The sequence below is a fragment of the Natator depressus genome, chromosome 14, assembly GCF_965152275.1.
Source record: "Natator depressus isolate rNatDep1 chromosome 14, rNatDep2.hap1, whole genome shotgun sequence".
In the NCBI taxonomy this organism is placed as follows: Eukaryota; Metazoa; Chordata; order Testudines; family Cheloniidae; genus Natator; species Natator depressus.
Genome location: NC_134247.1, coordinates 7,039,963 through 7,059,375, shown reverse-complemented (window position 1 = coordinate 7,059,375; position 19,413 = coordinate 7,039,963). Strand labels below are relative to the sequence as shown.

General features: G+C 38.6%; 1 protein-coding gene across 4 annotated transcripts in view; it reads left to right on the top strand.

Moving 5' to 3' along the window:
- CEP112 (centrosomal protein 112) overlaps positions 1–19,413 on the top strand; it is a 359,203-nt gene that overhangs the window by 254,691 nt on the left and 85,099 nt on the right. The gene's annotated exons all lie outside the window — the stretch shown is intronic.

Genomic DNA, 19,413 nt, shown 5'->3' with positions numbered 1-19,413 from the left:
AAATGTTTGAAACTACCCTGTTCTTTTTCTTGGAGACCTAGTTTAAGATATTCTCATATAAACTCATTCATATATTTAAGCATGTTTTCAGCATGATTCTGTATGCATTTATAAATATTGGTCCGGATCTACAGCTGCTGTAAATCAACACTGCACCAGTGACTTCAGAAGAGCTATACTAGTTTGCACTAGCTCAGAATCTGGCCCACGTGCTCAACTTCTGAATTAAGGCCTTGGTTCAGCAACATATCCATTGCCAAATTCAGCACATGCTTAAGGGGTTTGTTGAATAGGAATGGAATTAAGCACATCTTTAAATATATATTCTTTTGTACCAAACTCTTTCATTATATTTCTGCATAATATAAAAATAATAGTTAAATTCTCCAGTCTCTTTTTTCTTTTCTTTTTTAAGCTTTGAAAACCTGATCTTGAGACATAGTCTGATTCCCAGTGACTTCAGAAATTATGCTTACATAAGCAGAAGTGCATTTTTCCTGGTTTTTGGTGCTCAGATGGTAGGAAGTTTCTAGTTAAAGCATTTTCCTCCCCTTAGAACAGAGTAGAGCAGATGAGTTTCTGAACCAAGCAACATTTAATCTGTGAGGGTCTGCACCTAAAATTCATAAATAAACATAGTTTAAAAGGAGAAACCTCTTCTTCCTATGTTTGTAAGAAAGGCTTTTGTTTGTATTAAACAAAAAAGCTGTTTTGCCAGGGGAAGGGGCTTGGGCTATATGAGAGAGCTCTACAGAAGTTTACCTATCAGAACCAGGCTACAGCTGATCTTGTACTCCATATTTTAACAATTTGCATAATGAAATTCACACTGACATTGCTATCTTGTCTACACAATGTTCCCTTTCACTTTGTTTTCATAAATTGTTTCATGATATTTTTCCTGTATGTTTGTGTAAAGGGAGGAAAGTTTTCTTTGCTATCATTCTCTAGTCTCTTCTGTTAATGGTGTTAGTATATAGATGTTGATTGTAATCTCTTACGTAAATCTGATTATTACAAGTAGTCTTATTAGCTCAGTGACCTCAAAACCAAGTATAGTTAAGGCACGTGTTACAATTTTTTGGAACATAATTTATTTTTAAATGAAGAAAACTATGTATTAGTAGCAGTCTAGTCAAGAACCTCTCATCTTAAAAGTGACTTTTTTGAATGTACAAGAAACCCTGTGACTTCAAAGTGTGCTCTAAATCATCAGAAATATGCATATATTAAACAATTCTCATGTATTATGTGCCCTAGAATGGCATATGTTGAAAAAAAGGTCTCCCAAAATGCTTATCTGTTTTCTTCTGAGGATCTGATACATTTCAGCAAATTACACTGTTAAACTTATGGCAAGATCAAGTAATTTATTTTACCAATCTAGTAAAAATGGAAGGATGGGAAATAATTGAGTGGCTACTAAATATCAAACATTAATAATGGAATAATTGTATGACCTTCTTAATGTGAATCCTTTACTGTGTGTGCATTTATCATATATTTCATGTTTCATCCTCATGAGCAAAAAATATACAATGAAAAAAGTATGGATAATGTAACCAAAAGGGGCCAAAGGGGAGTTCTGCACTGTGCTGCAGCGCTGGGTCCTCAGGAACTTTTGGGATCTCACACTGCTAGCATATTCCATGAGAGCCCTTTGGTTTGTGAGAAAAGTTTCCAAGTGTTACACACAGAGTTCTGGAGCTCTGTTTTATCATTACTAATACTGCACTGGAAACAAGTCCTTCTTTTAAAGCCCTTGTACTGAAGGAGCCTTATCATGAGGGCAGATGTCCAAACAGAGACTTCTTATCAAGGAGACCTGGTTTTAAACATGCCTGGAGGCATAGAAAAGAGGCTTTTAAAGCACTGATCACTTAAGCACATTTCAGAACTATTTCATATGCTTAGGGTTAAGCATGTGCTCAAGTGTTCTGCTGGATAAAGGCCCTAGCCCCCAATTTGTGTTTAGAGCATAAATTTGCTCATTTGCGAAAGTAGGTCTCTTAGAAATCTAGCCTTTGTCACTTCACCTGCATTATAATATATAGTGAGGTAGAAGAGCTTGAGAGATAAAGAAGCATTTTATAGATGATATGAAATAAATTTTTCAGAAGACTGTTGTCAGAAACAGGGATATTTGCTACAAATAGCATTGTTGATTGAAACGAACATTGAGGAACAGATATATTGCAATCTCCTTTATCTGGAATTAGGTGACATCTCATGAGACCTTTCAATTACTATTACTTTTTAAAGGAAGAACATTCTTGAAGAGAGACTGAGTTGCTCTGAGATGTTTCTTGAGTGGTCACTTGAGTGATTTCCAAATGGGGATGTCACAGTAGATGAATTTGCTTCCAGTGATGATGACAAAACCTTCTGTCAGACACACAAAATAAGAAATTAAGTGAAATTGACAGAGAAAGAGAAAACATTTCCCTTCATTGAAAGTAAAGTTTTATATGTACCTTCCCCACAGTCTAAAAAACAAAAGGTTTTTATGCAGTGATTCTGCATTTCTCCTTAAATTCTAGATTGTCTACTATCCTACCAAGTTTCTACCAAAATATCCTTATTTTATAAATATATCCATCTAATCAATCTTCTTTTCCTTATACCATCAACATAGTAGCGCAATTCACCTTTCGGTCTGTCACAGGGTGCCACTAGCCCTTTAAGAGGAAGCAGAACCAGTGCACCGTGTGCCTGGTCTGCTGATCCCTGTTAGGGTTAAAAGAGAGCACTTGGGCCTAGAGGGGAAGAAAGAGACTCCTCAGAGCCTGAGAGCTGCAAGAACCAGGAGCAGTGAGAAGAGGTAAAAAGGGGGAGGAAGACCCTGGGAGCTGTAAGCCAAAGTAGACCGAGGAACTGTTGTTTGTTTGTTTTGCCTATACTGGGAAATCGACTGCCAGTAAAGAGATTCTGGGTGTTGCAGAGAGTCCTTTGGGAGCTGAGTTGCTGAGGAGAAGGCCAGCTTGTTACAAGGTCATGTTCACATCCTATGATTTGTAGGGTAATCAAGTTCATTAAGCTAACATTTTCAGAATTCAGTGTCTAACATTAAGCACCTGAATGAAAGGGGCCTGATAAGATATTGAATATCTGAGAAATAGGGACTATATATTTAGGTGACTAATTATCGATGTATGGGGCCTAATTTTGGCCTAAACTTTGACATAAATAGCTTCATCAAAGATCTATTGTGCAAAGAACTTAAATTCAGTCTGCACATAAAACATTTACTGTCTTTCGTGATTTGTGTTTTGTCGTGTTTTTATCTCCTCAACGATAACTTTGTGTATGTATCTTTACATGTATAAGGGATGTATGCATTTTATATAGGTGTATGCGCTTGTATTTTTCCCCCTATGCCCTTTTGAAGATCCCAGCCTGTGTGGATGTGTGTTGTGTATATCACATGAGGTATAAAAGCCTTCCATCCTAATAATTCTAGGTACTATATAAAAATAATATAAAAATATACAAACTGGGAAAATCACCAGTTGCTTGAATCATATGTTAATACCAATCCAAAAAATGGATTGCCATTAATAAAACACAGATACTCTCCTAGGACCACTCTTATTCCTAACCCACCCCTTGCTAAAACTAAAAAAAAAAAAAAATCCAACCCAAAAAACCTAAGCACTGTGCCCTTAAAGTCAGTTAGTTTGGGCTCTGGCAGATTAACGAAGAAGTTGAATTCTAGAGTTACAAACACCACGAAAGCTTATGCTCAAATATACATTGGGATAATACCGACCTTGCAAAGGTTTTTGTGAGGCTTTAAGCTGGGATTTGAGAATGTGCCTAAGGGAGTTAAGCACCTAACTCCTACTGAATTTCAGTGGGATTTGGGCACCTAATTTTCTTAGGCTACTTCTGAAATTCCAGCCTTAATTCCTTATGTTTTGTGAAATGCTCTGGGATCCTTTTATGGAAAGTGCTTTAGAGCTGCAAAATTGTTTTTCAAGGATTTTAGGGGGGGCAATTAATGATTAGGTGGAGTCTCCACATCACAAAATTGGCTCTAAACATACATTAACATTGGAAAGCACAAAGTGGGAAAGGTAGAATTGAATAAAAAATATATTCTGTTTTCCTTATAAAGAGGAACTTCTATTTTATGTAGGTTTTTGTCACTGACTCAGGGTTTCTGTTGAGAACTCTATCCACCTGAATTAATATTCATAAGGTTGGGCAAAATCTCATTAGCATGTTGTGACCCGCTGGCAAAATATTTCAGGGCAACACTCAGTTTGTATTTCACCCCATTTAGCACCAAATTGCTGTCTGTTAATAAATGGGACTCCAGGGTTTTCTAAGAAATAATGTCTTATGGCGTTATCTTTTCGTTTCAATAATTGTAAAAGACCATTTTCCTTCAGTGTCCCTTAACTACTTTAAGAAAAAAATAATGCAGAAGCATATTTTAGTTATAAATATGGGGCCAAGACAGAAATGGTTGTACTTAGAACACAGTAGCATTTTTAAAAAATAATATGTACCTCTGTGCACATTATATATTGTTTGCATCACTACCATTTATTTCCTGGGTGTTGTCACATCTGGGGACAGGAAAAGAATTGTCTCTGATGCATATGTTAGTCTGAGGGCATGTCTATACAGGAAAATTTCCAGGCATACCAGAATAATTACTTTGCTATAGTTATACTGATATAGGTCCCTGAGCGGACACTGTTCACTTTTATTTGAGGGATTTATATTGGTAAAATTATAGTGGAATAATTATTCCAATATAGCTATGCCGGACATTTCCCCATGTAGACAAGACCTGAGTCTGTGGGCTTAGCACTTGGATTCCGAGTCTGCCTTCTAGCCCAAGACTCCTGCACATCTTATAACATTCTGCAACAGGGCTGCATGGCTGGCTGTATGCCCTTCTTTTTTTATTTGGATAATCCTCCCTTCTCCTTTGCCCTTTCATGTTTGGTTCCTTCTTAAAATAAAACAAATTATTTTAAGCCTTAGGGTATTTAAAGCATTCAGAATATTTTTGTTAGGGCGCCTGACACCTTATTTCCAGAACATAGTTGGCAAAAATGTACCTGTAGTATTTACAAACCTGTCACAAATACTGAACGTTGGAACAGCCATGCTTTTTAAAACCTCTTGAATATGCTAATTTTTCCTGTAGTTCTGTTTTCTTATCAGCCATGCTATGTAAATAATGTTTCACGTTTTTATAAGAAACGTGTCTAAGCTCCTCAGTGAGCTATGGAAAACCCTCCTAAACCATTCTGTCCATTTGTCTTCTGCATACATCTTAGAATTTCACTGTAGCACTCTGTAATGTCAGAGGTTCAGGGCAAGCCAGTGTGTGTTTGTGTGTTTCTTTATATTCCAGATAGTGTCTGGAGCTTGCAACCAAAACTGGCATCCCATTGTGATAGGCACTGCACGAACACAGAGAGATGTTTTTTACCCCAAACAGCTTACAATCTAAATTGACAAGATAAAGCATGGGAGAAAGAAAGTGTTAATGCTTTGGGGAACTGGTACAGTGAAATTTAGTGATTTGCCCAAAGATACAGTGAGTTTGTGGCAGTATTAGGGATGAACCCAGATCTCTGGAGTTCCAGTTCAGTGCCTTAACCCCAAGAGCATTCTTTGCCTCTATGAGGCAAGTTTCAGGAACCAAGCAACACTAAATCTACATATAGTGTCCTATCATTGGAATGAGTTTGGAACAGTCAGGATCCTTTTAACAGAAAAAATATATAAAATCAACAACATATACACATTCCAAAATTCTAGTAGATCTAGTCAAACTTAATGGAGAATTGTGACAACTTCAGTGGTTTGAAAAGGAAAAATATTCAAGGTCGTTTACTACACAATTAATGTGTCTCAGAAAGGAGGCTGCTAGGTTGCATTATGTTGTATGTTTTGAGAGGGGTACTTTGGAAGCCATGACTATTTCTGCTCTATCATGTAATCTGCCAAGTGTTTTAGCAAGTGTTGATTCATTAGTTAGCCACATTTGTCACCTGTAGCACTAATTATTATCTACTATTGTAAGTTTTCCCTGAAAATTAGATGTCGGAAGCACAGTTAAGAAACAAGAAATTTTCAAAGTATTTTGCTTAATTTTGTAAGAAAGCCCTTGGAAGCGAATGGTGTGTCTGAAAAATGATCTCCTGCTGCTACATAAATGCTGAGGTGAAACAGGCATTTATCGAAAGAACTTTCAGGCAGGGTAAGCTGAGCTGTTTTCTGTTTTAAAGCTGAAGGACATTTATCCTCTGGCTTTGTTTTGTTTCAGTGATTCTATTTCCAGAATACCAAATGATCAATAACTAAGAGGACAAACTCATCAGGTTTTGGGAGGATATTAGTAAAGTAGATTTACACTTGTGCAATGTGCCACTTTTGAGAGACTCATTTAGGAGGACTCTTTCCTTGCTTCATACTCAGATTACTCCTTTCACAAAATGACTATTTTTATTTTTAAAAGTTGGTTGATTATCTGAACATTTTATTTTTAAGAGAAAACTTTTATCGGAACTGCAGTCAGTTGTCCACAAATTTTTCTGCCAAGGAACTGTAGGTAGCCATGAAAGGTGCTCATTTAATAGCCCAGGAAACAGATAAAGCACAGTTACCGACAATTAGAGAGACAAAGTGGATGAAGTAATGTCTTTTATTGCACCAGCTTCTGCTGGTGAGAGAGACAAGCTTTTATGCTTCACAGAGCCCTTCTTCAGGTTAATGTCGGAGCTGTATGGGGAAACTTGCAATGTGATTCAAACCTATTTTGGTGAGTCTACCATCAGCAGTGAGAAGGTAGTTGAATCTTCATCGAGTTCAATTCTTTGTCCCTTTGTTAAGTATGCCAACAAGTTTGCCAACTGTGGTGTGTGTGTGTGTGTTTGTTTGTTTATTTGTTTTAAAATGTCGTTGGGAACACTGGAACATTTTACATGTTCACCATTCCCTCTGATGCTCTGTGTGTCTAAGGAGATGAAAATGTCATGGTCATTGGTTCAGAATGTTGTGACGATGATGTAACTGGCAAGCTATGAAAGAATTACTAAATGCAAGCAATGTTTAGTGCAAAAATGAAAACATTGATCACAGCTTTTTGTACCCTATGACTTCTTTTATGTCAAATGAGTATTGAGTTGCCTTCTTATCTGATGTGCGTTGATGCAGTAGGATTGTAACGTTGTTGAGTATCTGTGTTTTGAGTATCCTACGTAACATACCTGTTCTGTTCTTCATCCAGTGAGAAACCACCTTATTCAAAATTATTTTTATGTGTAAAGTTTATTGTGATTTTTTTTGTAAGTTAGCTAATGTTGTTGTTTCTGTTATCTTTACCCATAAGAAAAGATCAACAATTCATCTGCTGCAGTCGACACTGATTTCCTTTCTGTAAGCCATCTGGTTAGAATATGTTTTATTGTTTTTAGTGGTTCTACATCCACAAACATGCCAAATTCTGTCAATCATTAGAAGTCTCTTTCTGAGATGAATATGCAATAAGATTCTCTAGAGGAATCTCAAGTCCATTTAAATTACGTTTGTAGCTAAACATTGCCCTAATGAGCAATTTGACATAGAGCCCCATATAGTTGTACAGGATATTTATTAGTCATAACACATCATTTTCTGGAACTGTATTTCTTAATTTGTAACTTCAGTCGTTTAATAATAATACCATTGCAGTGTTTTTTTAGCAAGGAATATAGTATTTGAACAGACTGCAAGCCCAAAAACATCAAATCTTGAACCTCAGCCCTATAAAATGGTCCTGAAAATTTACCAGCCCAGTCACATTATCTGCTGCTCATTTGTGATCATCATCCTTCAAAACATCATGAGAAAAAGACCCAGTGATATTTTTCCCAGCAAAGAAAGTTATTCATCCCCTATGGAGTGGTGAGTAAAATTTAAAAGGCTTTTATTGAGTATCCCAAGGATTTTCTGTTTTCCCCTTTATGATGGGCCACATTTTGAAGTCTTTCCTCAGTCAGTATTTTCATTTACATAAGTAATAGTTTTGTCTGAGTGGAAATGGTGTGTGGACTTAAGGATTTGGCCCAAACTTATTGATTTTAGGAGAATGAACTATCTTTCAGCTATGCGACTGCCTTGAGTCTATTGTCTTGGGTGTCTTAAAAGTCTGTCTTGGCACATAAAGGGTTGTTACAAATAGGAAGGAGAAAAATTGTTCTCTCTAACCTGTGAGGATAGGACAAGAAGCAATGAGCTTAAATTGCAGCAAGGGCAGTTTAGGTTGAACATTAGGAAAAAATTCCTAACTGTGAGAGTGGTTAAGCACTGGAATAAATTGCCTGGGGAGATTGGTGGAATCTCCATCATTGGAGATTTTTAAAAAGCAAGTTAGACAAACACCTGTCAGGGATGGTCTAAATAATACTTAGTCCTGCCTTGAGTGCAGGGGATTGGACTAGAAGACTTCTCAGGGTCCCTTCCAGTCCTACCATTCTGTGATTCGATAATTCTATGAATTGTGTCAGAGTGAAAACAGAGGTTCTTTCAGGTTGACATAAAAGTTCACTTTAAGGCACAATTATCTAATTTAATTGACATTTTAATTTTAAAAAATTCCCTGTTCCCTTTCACAGCACGACACATTCCTGTTAAAGACAATGCTCCGCTGCATGCAGCGCAGGACCTTCTCTTCGGAATGACGTGGTTTCAGATGTGCAGCCAGTCAGGCAATCTGAATTGCTGAGCATCTGTAAGCACTTTATAATGCCATTGACATGCTTTCTGAGACAGAGAACTGAGTCATCTTTTTTTCCTGCAGCTAGCTTTGCTCTCTGGCATTTCTCTTGACTTTCCATGTCTCAACACATTGAAAAACTTATCATGGCCAACAGCGAAATAATACTTACAAGTTTTACCAAAGGCTAGAACTGGTACTTGCCTACTATCTGAACTGCACTCCACTATTCTCCAGCAGCTCTTGAAGTTGTATTTTCACTTTCTCTTGCATTATTGTTGTCGTCTTCAATGTTTTGCTTTTCCTACTGCATGACATGAAGTTCTCTTCGTTCATTGCCAGTTCCGGGAGGGGAGGACCCAAAATTGTATCTACCAGTGCAAGGATTATGAAAGATAAGAAAAAGACCTGTAAATACAAAATTCTGCCTAGCTAGTGTTGCAGTTTTAGTTAATGGCTTAGTACACTCTAATTGTACCATGGAAGAATGGGAAAAGAAAGGTAAAAGAACCCAGAAGGTCACTGCTTTTAGTAGTTAAAACCGTAAGATTTAAATATTGTGGTCCAAACTCACCTTTAGTGTAACCATTGGAGTGCCTTTGGCCCTAAGCTATTAGCAGTATGTGAATAAAAAGTCATCGTAGGGCTACTAACTAAAATAATATGATTGAGATACATGTATACAGTTTAACCAATGAACCAGTAAAAGAAGGGTAGAAAAAAAGTGTTTTAAAAATTGTGATATAAGGAAATTAGTTTCTTAAAAGCTGCCACTCAGGGGAAAATAATAGAATGGTCAATTGTCTGTTCCCTGCATTTCAGAGAGGATCTGCTCTCCCACAGAGCACTGGGACACACATGCTGGGGAGAATGCTAGGTTTGGAAAGAAAGAATTGGGGGGGGGGAACCCAGAAACCATGTTTCAGACAGCCTTTGTGTCAGGGATAGGTACTGAGAGGAAGAACTCTTGCTCAAAAGTCTGTGACTTTGCTTACAAAAAAAAGGATAAAGTATCTAATGTTCTCCAAATGCTAGGTACCTGTAAAACAGTCTGTGCATAGCACTCTGTTGACTTTCCAAGGGTTGTTCTTTATTCCATTTCCAATGACTTTTTGGAATCCTGCCTTCTTCCTTCTCTCTTCTGGAACTGCCTCGACTTGGAGGCTCTTCCGGCAGTGTAGGTGGAAACACAATATGCATGAACTGTATACTCACCAGCAAAAGATTGCTGAAGCAAATAAACATCTTCAAAGCAAACTTTCCATAAGGTCACAAACATTTATTACTCCATAGGTACATTTGAAAGCTTGGCACAATAACACAAGTTATAGGTTTTGGCAAATTAACATACAGGCCAGGTTTAGTTATCAACATATATTTCAATACTTTTTTTTATATACAAACTGTCCCCGCCTAAGGGTGAGATAAACTAATACCATATTACACTGGAGTATTCCAAAAGAGAAACAGACATGCAACACACATGCACAATTTACAATGTTATTTTGTGTAACAAATTATTTGCAAGCTTTTTCATAGTAATATAGGCTGTGATCCTTTGTTGACTAATCATGATGGTATCTGATGAATGCATATCAGCAGAGGAGGGTCACCGAGGACTTCAACTTCATACATGAAAAATGTCTTGCTAAAGTTTTTATTGATTTTAGGAATATTCAGATTCCCTTTTAGCATTTTCTGCTGGCACAATAGTTCTGCTTATGATTCTGAACCTCAAATAGATCTAGTAGGAAGGGGCAGGAAACATACCAAAGCTAGTATTACAGCAGGCTTTTCTGTGCATGCGAAGTTCTCCTGAATTTAGTCGCAACTTACTAAAAAACAAAAAACATGACAAAAGAGAACAAACCGTTCTTCTTGAAATGATAAATACATAGAAGAATAGAATGATCCTTATTAACATGAATATTTATTGTTTATTATGCTAATTTCTTTTCTTTTTTTTAAGTATAGGTCGGGGAACTGTTGCATCTGTAATGCCACTGAGTGGTAACTGTTGACCAATGGTAAATTTTTAATGGTGACCATTGTACTTTAAGACGTAACATTAATATCAGCAGTGAGTGGCCAGTATCACTGTCTTGTCATTCCTGGAAGGCACTGCCTTTATTTTTATAAATATAGCTCTGTTTTCTATACAAAATGGAAATACATACAGTCCCGTTAGCATTAAAGGATTAGTTACAAGGAAATACTAAAAGAGAGCAGTGTTAGCTGCCATATATCTGCCACTTTCTCATGTGAGTGGAGTTTAGAATAAAGGCACTTTCCAAATTATAGTACAGTACTTGCAAGGAAAAAAGTATGCAAGGACAGCCTCACCCTGTCTCCACCCCCTCTCCACATGCAGTTTTCATCCCTGCAAAGTCTCATGAAGGGAAGTGTCCCTACTGAGAGGAGGAGGATACCCCAGAATTGACTGCCCCCATCGATTCTGTGCCAAGAGACACCAGGCACTATCTGGCCTAGTGTTTACTTCCAAGATAATATGCTGAAGATCAGATAGAAATACAAATGAGAGAAAATATGAAAAGTAAATTCATTTGATGCTTCTTAACAGGTAAGGGAGAAGCTGAATGAAATTGTAAAGTAAAAATTCAGATCACCAAATGTTAGATACCTGTTGGGACCTTTGCACACTATGGAACAGTCCAGCCTTTAACAGATGGTTTGCAGGAGAAGCTGGGAAATGTAATGGTTTCCTCTAGCGTTTGAAAAAAAAAAAAGTGACAGTTTGTCCTTATAGGGATATATTTAGATTCCTTATATTTTTGTTTCTAAAGTTAATATAATTCATATCCTTTACAGTTTAGCACTTGCAATTCACCAGAGTAAAAGCGGTAATTACGAGAGGCTATGTAATAATTTGAATCATATCAGCGGGTTCTAATTGTCTGCATACCTGGTAACACCCTTGACCACGACTATTTGCCAAACAGCCATAATCAGCTCACCCCTTGGTATTATGTGTTTCCTCAGCTCTACCAGAATACCCATATAGCCTTTACCCACAGTAGTGTAATGCTTGCAAACCAGAAAAAGACACCGGAAAACAGAAGGAGATGGATGCGCAGAGATTATAGTGCGGTCTGAGTTGTCAGTCTTAATGTTCTTCACTTTAAGTGTTTTCTTCCATTTATTTTATATACTATTTTTTCATTCCTGTTGCCCTCTACCCAAAAGCCACCTCTCCTTCCTGTATACTATAAAATTCACATTTGCAAGTCGAGTTTGGCCCTGGTGTGAGTTCAGCTTTGCCAGCACACATCTCTAATGATCTGAAACTTCATTGGCTTCTTTAGTTGCAGTTTTGCCTTCTGTTTCTTTAAAATGTTGCCTATGAAATGTAACTGCACAAATGAAAAACTGGTGGGGCTTAAGCACTTGACCTGTTCTGTTGTTCTTAATGCTTTTGCATTTAAAAAATGTCATCTATATCTCAGAGATATTTGGTACTATACATACATAAAAATTAAGAGAAAATTAAAAGGGCCTGTTTTGCTTAATATGTGCTAAGTAGGTTTTGCAGTAATTCACTAAGCATTGATCCAACATTGTTCAAACATTCTAACCTCTGTAACATTTTCTACCTTTGTGAAGACGCTGGCTTGGAAACTTTTTTCTCATTTTCAAAATCTTAGATAGTAACTTGAGTGTGTTTCTTTTTTAGGAGGTAATCAACACCTCAGAGGCTAAATATATTTAGAGGTCTGGGGTGCTTACAGCAGATACATTTCAAGGCCTTTATTAGCTCAGGATACAGTTTATTGTAACCAAATACGCTTTTCCTCTTCTTAATTCTTTTCTCATCTGAGCTGCTATAAATCCATCCTCTTTCATAGATTACTGTCCACCGATCTCCTTCATCCCACAACAAACATATCTATCCTACTTTTAAGCACTTTTCCACCATATCTTAACTCTTGTTCCCAGTATCTATACCCTAATCTTCTTTGTCCTTTGATGAAGGTTGACACCTTCTCCATTCACTTTGCCCCCGTATATTTATGTTAAATGTAATTCCTTTAAAAATTAAACTTCATTTACTGTCTGTCATTAGATGATGTGACGGGGTGGGATTCAGAAGATGAGGCAGATATATTTGTGATGGGCATGTAGATAGGCTACCTACCCTCAGAATTCACTGTCATAGCAGACCAGTTTGTAGTAGCTGGAGCAGAGTCTTTTCTAGGACCATTGTACAAGTATTGATGAATTAATCTCTAATAGAAAAATAATGACATTGTCTTAGCTGATTGGGAGTGCATATAAGTGGAAAAGACAGTGACAATAAAACCAATGAAACTTGATCTCAGACACCTGGAAGAAGGTGCATATCAGAAAGAGGAGGAGTGCGAGGCAGAGACGGGCTCCACCTAACGAAGAGAGGGAAGAGCATCTTCGCAAGCAGGCTGGCCAACCTAGTGAGGAGGGCTTTAAACTAGGTTCACTGCGGGAAGGAGACCAAAGCCCTGAGGTAAGTGGGGACATAGGATACCGGGAGGGAGCACAAGCTGGAGAGCGCGAGAGGGGAGGGTCCTGCCTCATACTAAGAAAGCAGGACAAACAGCAAGTTATCTCAAGTGCCTGTACAGAAATGCAAGAAGCCTGGGAAACAAGCAGGGAGAACTGGAAGTCCTGGCACAGTCAAGGAATTATGATGTGATTGGAATAACAGAGACTTGGTGGGATAACTCACATGACTGGAGTACTGTCATGGATGGATATAAACTGTTCAGGAAGGACAGGCAAGGCATTAAAGGTGGGGGAGTTGCATTGTATGTAAGAGAGCAGTATGACTGTTCATTGCTCCTCTGTGAAACTGCAGAAAAACCTGAGAGTCTCTGGATTAAGTTTAGAAGTGTGAGCAACAAGGGTGATGTCATGGTGGGAGTCTGCTATAGACTACCAGACCAGGGGGATGAGGTGGACGAGGCTTTCTTCCAGCAACTAACGGAAGTTACTAGATCGCAGGCCCTGGTTCTCATGGGAGACTTCAATCACCCTTCAATCATCTGCTGGGAGAGCAATACAGCGGTGCACAGACAATCCAGGAAGCTTTTGGAAAGTGTAGGGGACAATTTCCTGGTGCAAGTGCTGGAGGAACCAACTAGGGGCAGAGCCCTTTTTGACCTGCTGCTCACAAACCGGGAAGAATTAGTAGGGGACGCAAAAGTGGATGGGAACCTGGGAGGCAGTGACCATGAGATGGTTGAGTTCAGGATCCTGACACAAGGAAGAAAGGAGAGCAGCAGAATACGGACCCTGGACTTCAGAAAAGCAGACTTTGACAACCTCAGGGAACTGATGGACAGGATCCCCTGGGAGAATAACATGAGGGGGAAAGGAGTCCAGGACAGCTGGCTGTATTTTAAAGAATCCTTATTGAGGTTACAGGGACAAACCATCCCGATGTATAGAAAGAATAGTAAATATGGCAGGCGACTAGCTTGGCTTAACAGTGAAATCCTTGCTGATCTTAAACACAAAAAAGAAGCTTACAAGAAGTGGAAGATTGGACAAATGACCAGGAAAGAATATAAAAATATTGCTCGGGCATGCAGGAGTGAAATCAGGAAGACCAAATCACACCTGGAGTTGCAGCTAGCAAGAGATGTTAAGAGTAATAAGAAGGGTTTCTTCAGGTATGTTGGCAACAAGAAGAAAGTCAAGGAAAGTGTGGACCCCTTACTGAATGAGGGAGGCAACCTAGTGACAGAGGATATGGAAAAAGCTAATGTACTCAATGCTTTTTTTGCCTCTGTCTTCACGAGCAAGGTCAGCTCCCAGACTACTGCACTGGGCAGCACAGCATGGGGAGGAGGTGACCAGCCCTCTGTGGAGAAAGAAGTGGTTTGGGACTATTTAGAAAAGCTGGACGAGCACAAGTCCATGGGACCGGATGCGCTGCATCCGAGAGTGCTAAAGGATGGCAGGTGTGATTGCACAGCCATTGGCCATTATCTTTGAAAACTCATGGCGATCGGGGGAGGTCCCGGACGACTGGAAAAAGGCTAATGTAGTGCCCATCTTTAAAAAAGGGAAGAAGGAGGATCCTGGGAACTACAGGCCAGTCAGCCTCACCTCAGTCCCTGGAAAAATCATGGAGCAGGTCCTCAAGGAATCAATTCTGAAGCACTTAGAGGAGAGGAAAATGATCAGGAACAGTCAGCATGGATTCACCAAGGGCAAGTCATGCCTGACTAATCTAATTGCCTTCTGTAATGAGGAGAAAGCAGTGGACATGTTATTCCTTGACTTTAGCAAAGCTTTTGACACGGTCTCCCACAGTATTCTTGCCAGCAAGTTAAAGAAGTATGGGCTAGATGAATGGACTATAAGGTGGATAGAAAGCTGGCTAGATCATCGGGCTCAACAGGTAGTGATCAATGGCTCCATGTCAAGTTGGCAGCCGCTATCATGTGGAGTGCCCCAAGGGTCGGTCTTGGAGCCGGTTTTGTTCAATATCTTCATTAATGATCTGGAGGATGGTGTGGATTGCACCCTCAGCAAGTTTGCAGATGACACTAAACTGGGAGAAGAGGTAGATACGCTGGAGGGTAGGGATAGGATACAGAGGGCCCTAGACAAATTAGAGGATTGGGCCAAAAGAAATCTGATGAGGTTCAACAAGGACAAGTGCAGAGTGATGCACTTAGGACGGAAGAATCCCATGCACCGCTACATACTAGGGACCGAATGGCTAGGCAGCAGTTCTGCAGAAAAGGACCCAGGGGTTACAGTGGACAAGAAGCTGGATATGAGTCAACAGTGTGCCGTTGTTGCCAAGAAGGCCAATGGCATTTTGGGATGTATAAGTAGGGGCATTGCCAGCAGATCGAGGGACGTGATCGTTCCCCTCTATTCGACATTGGTGAGGCCACATCTGGAGTACTGTGTCCAGTTTTGGGCCCCACACTACAAGAAGGATGTGGAAAAATTGGGAAGCGTCCAGCGGAGCGCAACAAAATTGATTAGGGGACTGGAACACATGACTTATGAGGAGAGGCTGAGGGAACTGGGATTGTTTAGTCTGCGGAAGAGAAGAATGAGGGGGGATTTGATAGCTGCTTTCAACTACCTGAAAGGGGGTTCCAAAGAGGATGGCTCTAGACTGTTCTCAATGGTAGCAGATGACAGAACAAGGAGTAATGGTCTCAAGTTGCGGTGGGGGAGATTTAGGTTGGATATTAGGAAAAACTTTTTCACTAGGAGGGTGGTGAAGCACTGGAATGCGTTACCTAGGGAGGTGGTGGAATCTCCTTCCTTAGAAGTTTTTAAGGTCAGGCTTGAGAAAGCCCTGGCTGGGATGATTTAATTGGGGATCGGTCCTGCTTTGAGCAGGGGATTGGACTAGATGACCTCCTGAGGTCCCTTCCAACCCTAATATTCTATTATTCTATGAAATGGTCACAATAGATACAAATTAAAAAGGTGGTTTTGTCCACCAGTTGGGGACACAGAAATATGTGCAGACGGCAGATCTCTTGGACTAAAGGAGTCTGAATCACATCAATAATGTGAAAAGACACCATTTCCACCATGCCTTCAAAGTGCTTCCTTCGTCTTGCCAGTATCATTTCTGTCTGCTCTAAGTTGGATGACAGCAAGCTGGCTGAACTGCAAGTCCTTATCCCAGCCAAGCACTGGCACAACAAATAGACCACACCACACCTTAGTTCAGTGATAAAGTAGTGCTGCCTACATCACCTCACCTTACATATATATTGAATGACATATGAGTGAAAAGGTCCCTGCACAACCTCACATAAGAAAGCCTTTAGGCAATTGCTCAATTGTCTCATTGCCACCTTGTGGGAACTCTTTAAAAGGAAAGAACAAATCACTGAAGAGATGTCCTGTCGATTCCAGTCAGGGTCTACAAGGAAGTCAGCAAAGCTGTGTGGTCAGTGGTATCAGAAGCTGCTGATGGATCTAAGCAAATAAGCAAAGACACAGAGTTTTGTCCATCAGTAGGAGAAGATCAACTAATGAAACTAGTGCAGTTTTTGTGCAGCTCAGAGTCAGATCAGCAAAGACTTTTAAATCATTATTAGGACCCCAGTGACATCAAATTTGCTTTGCTACAACCTTCTTAATAACCTCACCCAAAAAGGATAGGTTAGAGTCAAGAAATGAAATATACTTTTGGCATTGGTGTGGCAAATTTCAAAAAAGGAATTATGCAGAAAATTTGGAATTTATGCGCAATTATATTTAGGATGTAAGCCAGGTAAAGATGGACTTTTAAAAGTATCCGTTTCATGGGGGCTTGTTCTTTGTTTCTTTTATTTTATTTTGCAGCAAGTATTCTATATCGCTAAAATACTGGGAAAGAAATCTAAAAAATCTGTAGTAGATTTTTTTCCCCTTCATTTAATTTTTTTATATAAATCCCCCAAAAAAGGATTTTGAAATGCAGATGTACTTGCCCATATAATTTATGCTGACAATCATCTCTGCCATAATTTTGTGTCACTAACTAGATCAGACACATTTGGGGACAAGCTTACTTCCAATCAGTATGTTAGTATGTCTTAAAAAAATATTTTGATGGCCAATGCTCTCTAAAGTATATACTTGAAAAACAGTTTTCTTTTTCCTCAGGCTAATAAGATTAGATAATAGTAATCTATTTGACCAGCTGCAGAGGGCCACCTTTTTCATTTTTTCTTTTTAAGTAAATGAGTTTCATCTCAACCTGATTTAAAAAAAATTAAACTTCAGAATGCTCTGTTTCCACCCATTTATTTAAATAGGAGCAATTGCATTATCAAGTGTGGTTACAAATGTAATAGGGCTGGGTCTCATTAAAGACTTTGAAGAAAAGAGTTTCTGAGTTAAACTCCTGTATATCCTACGCTGCCAAGAACTATTGCAGGTTTGGCTTAAAGATGTATTTTTTAAAAGGTATTACTTTGCTGCCTTTCACATCCCAGAGCATATATTGAAGGTGCAGGCTCAGTTGATTCAAGCTAGCTCTTGTTCAGTTCAAAAAGCAGCCGCTTGCCTTGCAACTTAATGTAGTTGATTAAGGTTACTTTGAAAGGTGTAAAAACATTATTAAGTGCATACCTTCATCTTTTTGTGTGTGCAGTGGAACCTAGTGTTATTTTATCCAACAAATACTGCTCCTATGGCTACAGGGACAATGAAAGTGGTAATTGATAGTTTAATAATCTGCCCCACAGAATACCACGTTTTAATTTTATACTTACAAAGAAGCAAATTAGCCCATTGATTAGAAATTCCTGAACCTTTAAAATTGACTAGAAAAGGAGCAAAACATCATAAGATGCTTCCTGAAAATTTCTGAAACATCAGGGCTTCATGAATCTACAGCAGAGAATAGTTTTTTAAAAGAAGGTTGTAAAGAACATTGCGGCCAGTGCAACATGCTGATTGCCATCTGTAAGCTGCTAAGTACCACAAACTTCCATTATAATCAGTTGAAGTTGAGGATCTTCAATCTATTGCAAGATCAGGTTCCACTGTCTAAAGAATGAATTGTTTAGCAAGTGGTATATAAATATGCTTTATCATAAGGCAGGAGCACCTCAGAACCATTGATAGGAGCCTGATATATGCTCTTTTTGAATTATATTAGGAGAAATCCAACGTGTGCTGAAACATCTCATGATAGTGTTAGTTATTAATGAACATTCTCAATAGTAATGTTCCACTGATATATATCCAATGATGCTATATTCCAGGTATGCTTATGGCATAGGTTGACATATACCAAAAGCTTACAATTAACTTCGGGGCTTCACAGAAAATCTGCTATGAAAATGACAGACTCCTTGCAGCTTCCTTTACTTATATGATTTTAATGAAAAAAAATTATCTAGTGGATCAGTCAGACATTACCTTTATGCACATTCAGCATAAAAAATAGTTTATTAGACATTTAGCTTGATTGGGACACTTTTATTTTGTTTAATAGTCCTGAAATCAAACTGAAAGGCTGATTTTAAAAAATACCTTTGCATGTGTGCTCTGAGGTTGATAACGAACTCTGCAATTCAAGCTTTAATAACTAGAGGGAAGCTAAGAAACTTCAAAAGGTTATGTGATAAATGTTTTTGACAATGCGTCAGCTGAACATTCGACTGAATCTTGGTAAATCCTCTCATTCTAAGTAGTTTAAATTGGAAGTTTTGAACTTTTTCTTCATAAGTGTATGCTAAGGATGTCATGGTATCTTTGGGTTTAAAAGATCCATTTTATCTAGAATATATGAAAAACCATGTGTTTTCCTCCTACATCCCTCAAAGTGAAAGCAGAAAAGAGATTAAGTAGTTGACTTTCCTTTCAGTGACCTCTGACCTCCAAACTCTCCCAGAGTACTCTTGACCATGATCCTAATGCAGCTTGGGAAAGACTTGCTTTAAAGCATACAAACAAGATATTCCTGTAGAAATACTGCAGTAACTGGAGTCTGATCGCTGACAAGCATTCCGAATATCTTAATCATGACAACATTAATGCATTCTGGTAATAGACAAAACGGTGTTTTCACATGATAATACCACTGTTTGTTGCTTTTTGTAGGTCAGTGAGAAGGACGTGTGAAAGCCAGTTTATTATTGCTCTTTGAATCTCCCTGTCATTCCCCACCACCACCACCTCAAAAAATCTTGTGTTTTATGTTACTGTTTTATTTGAGT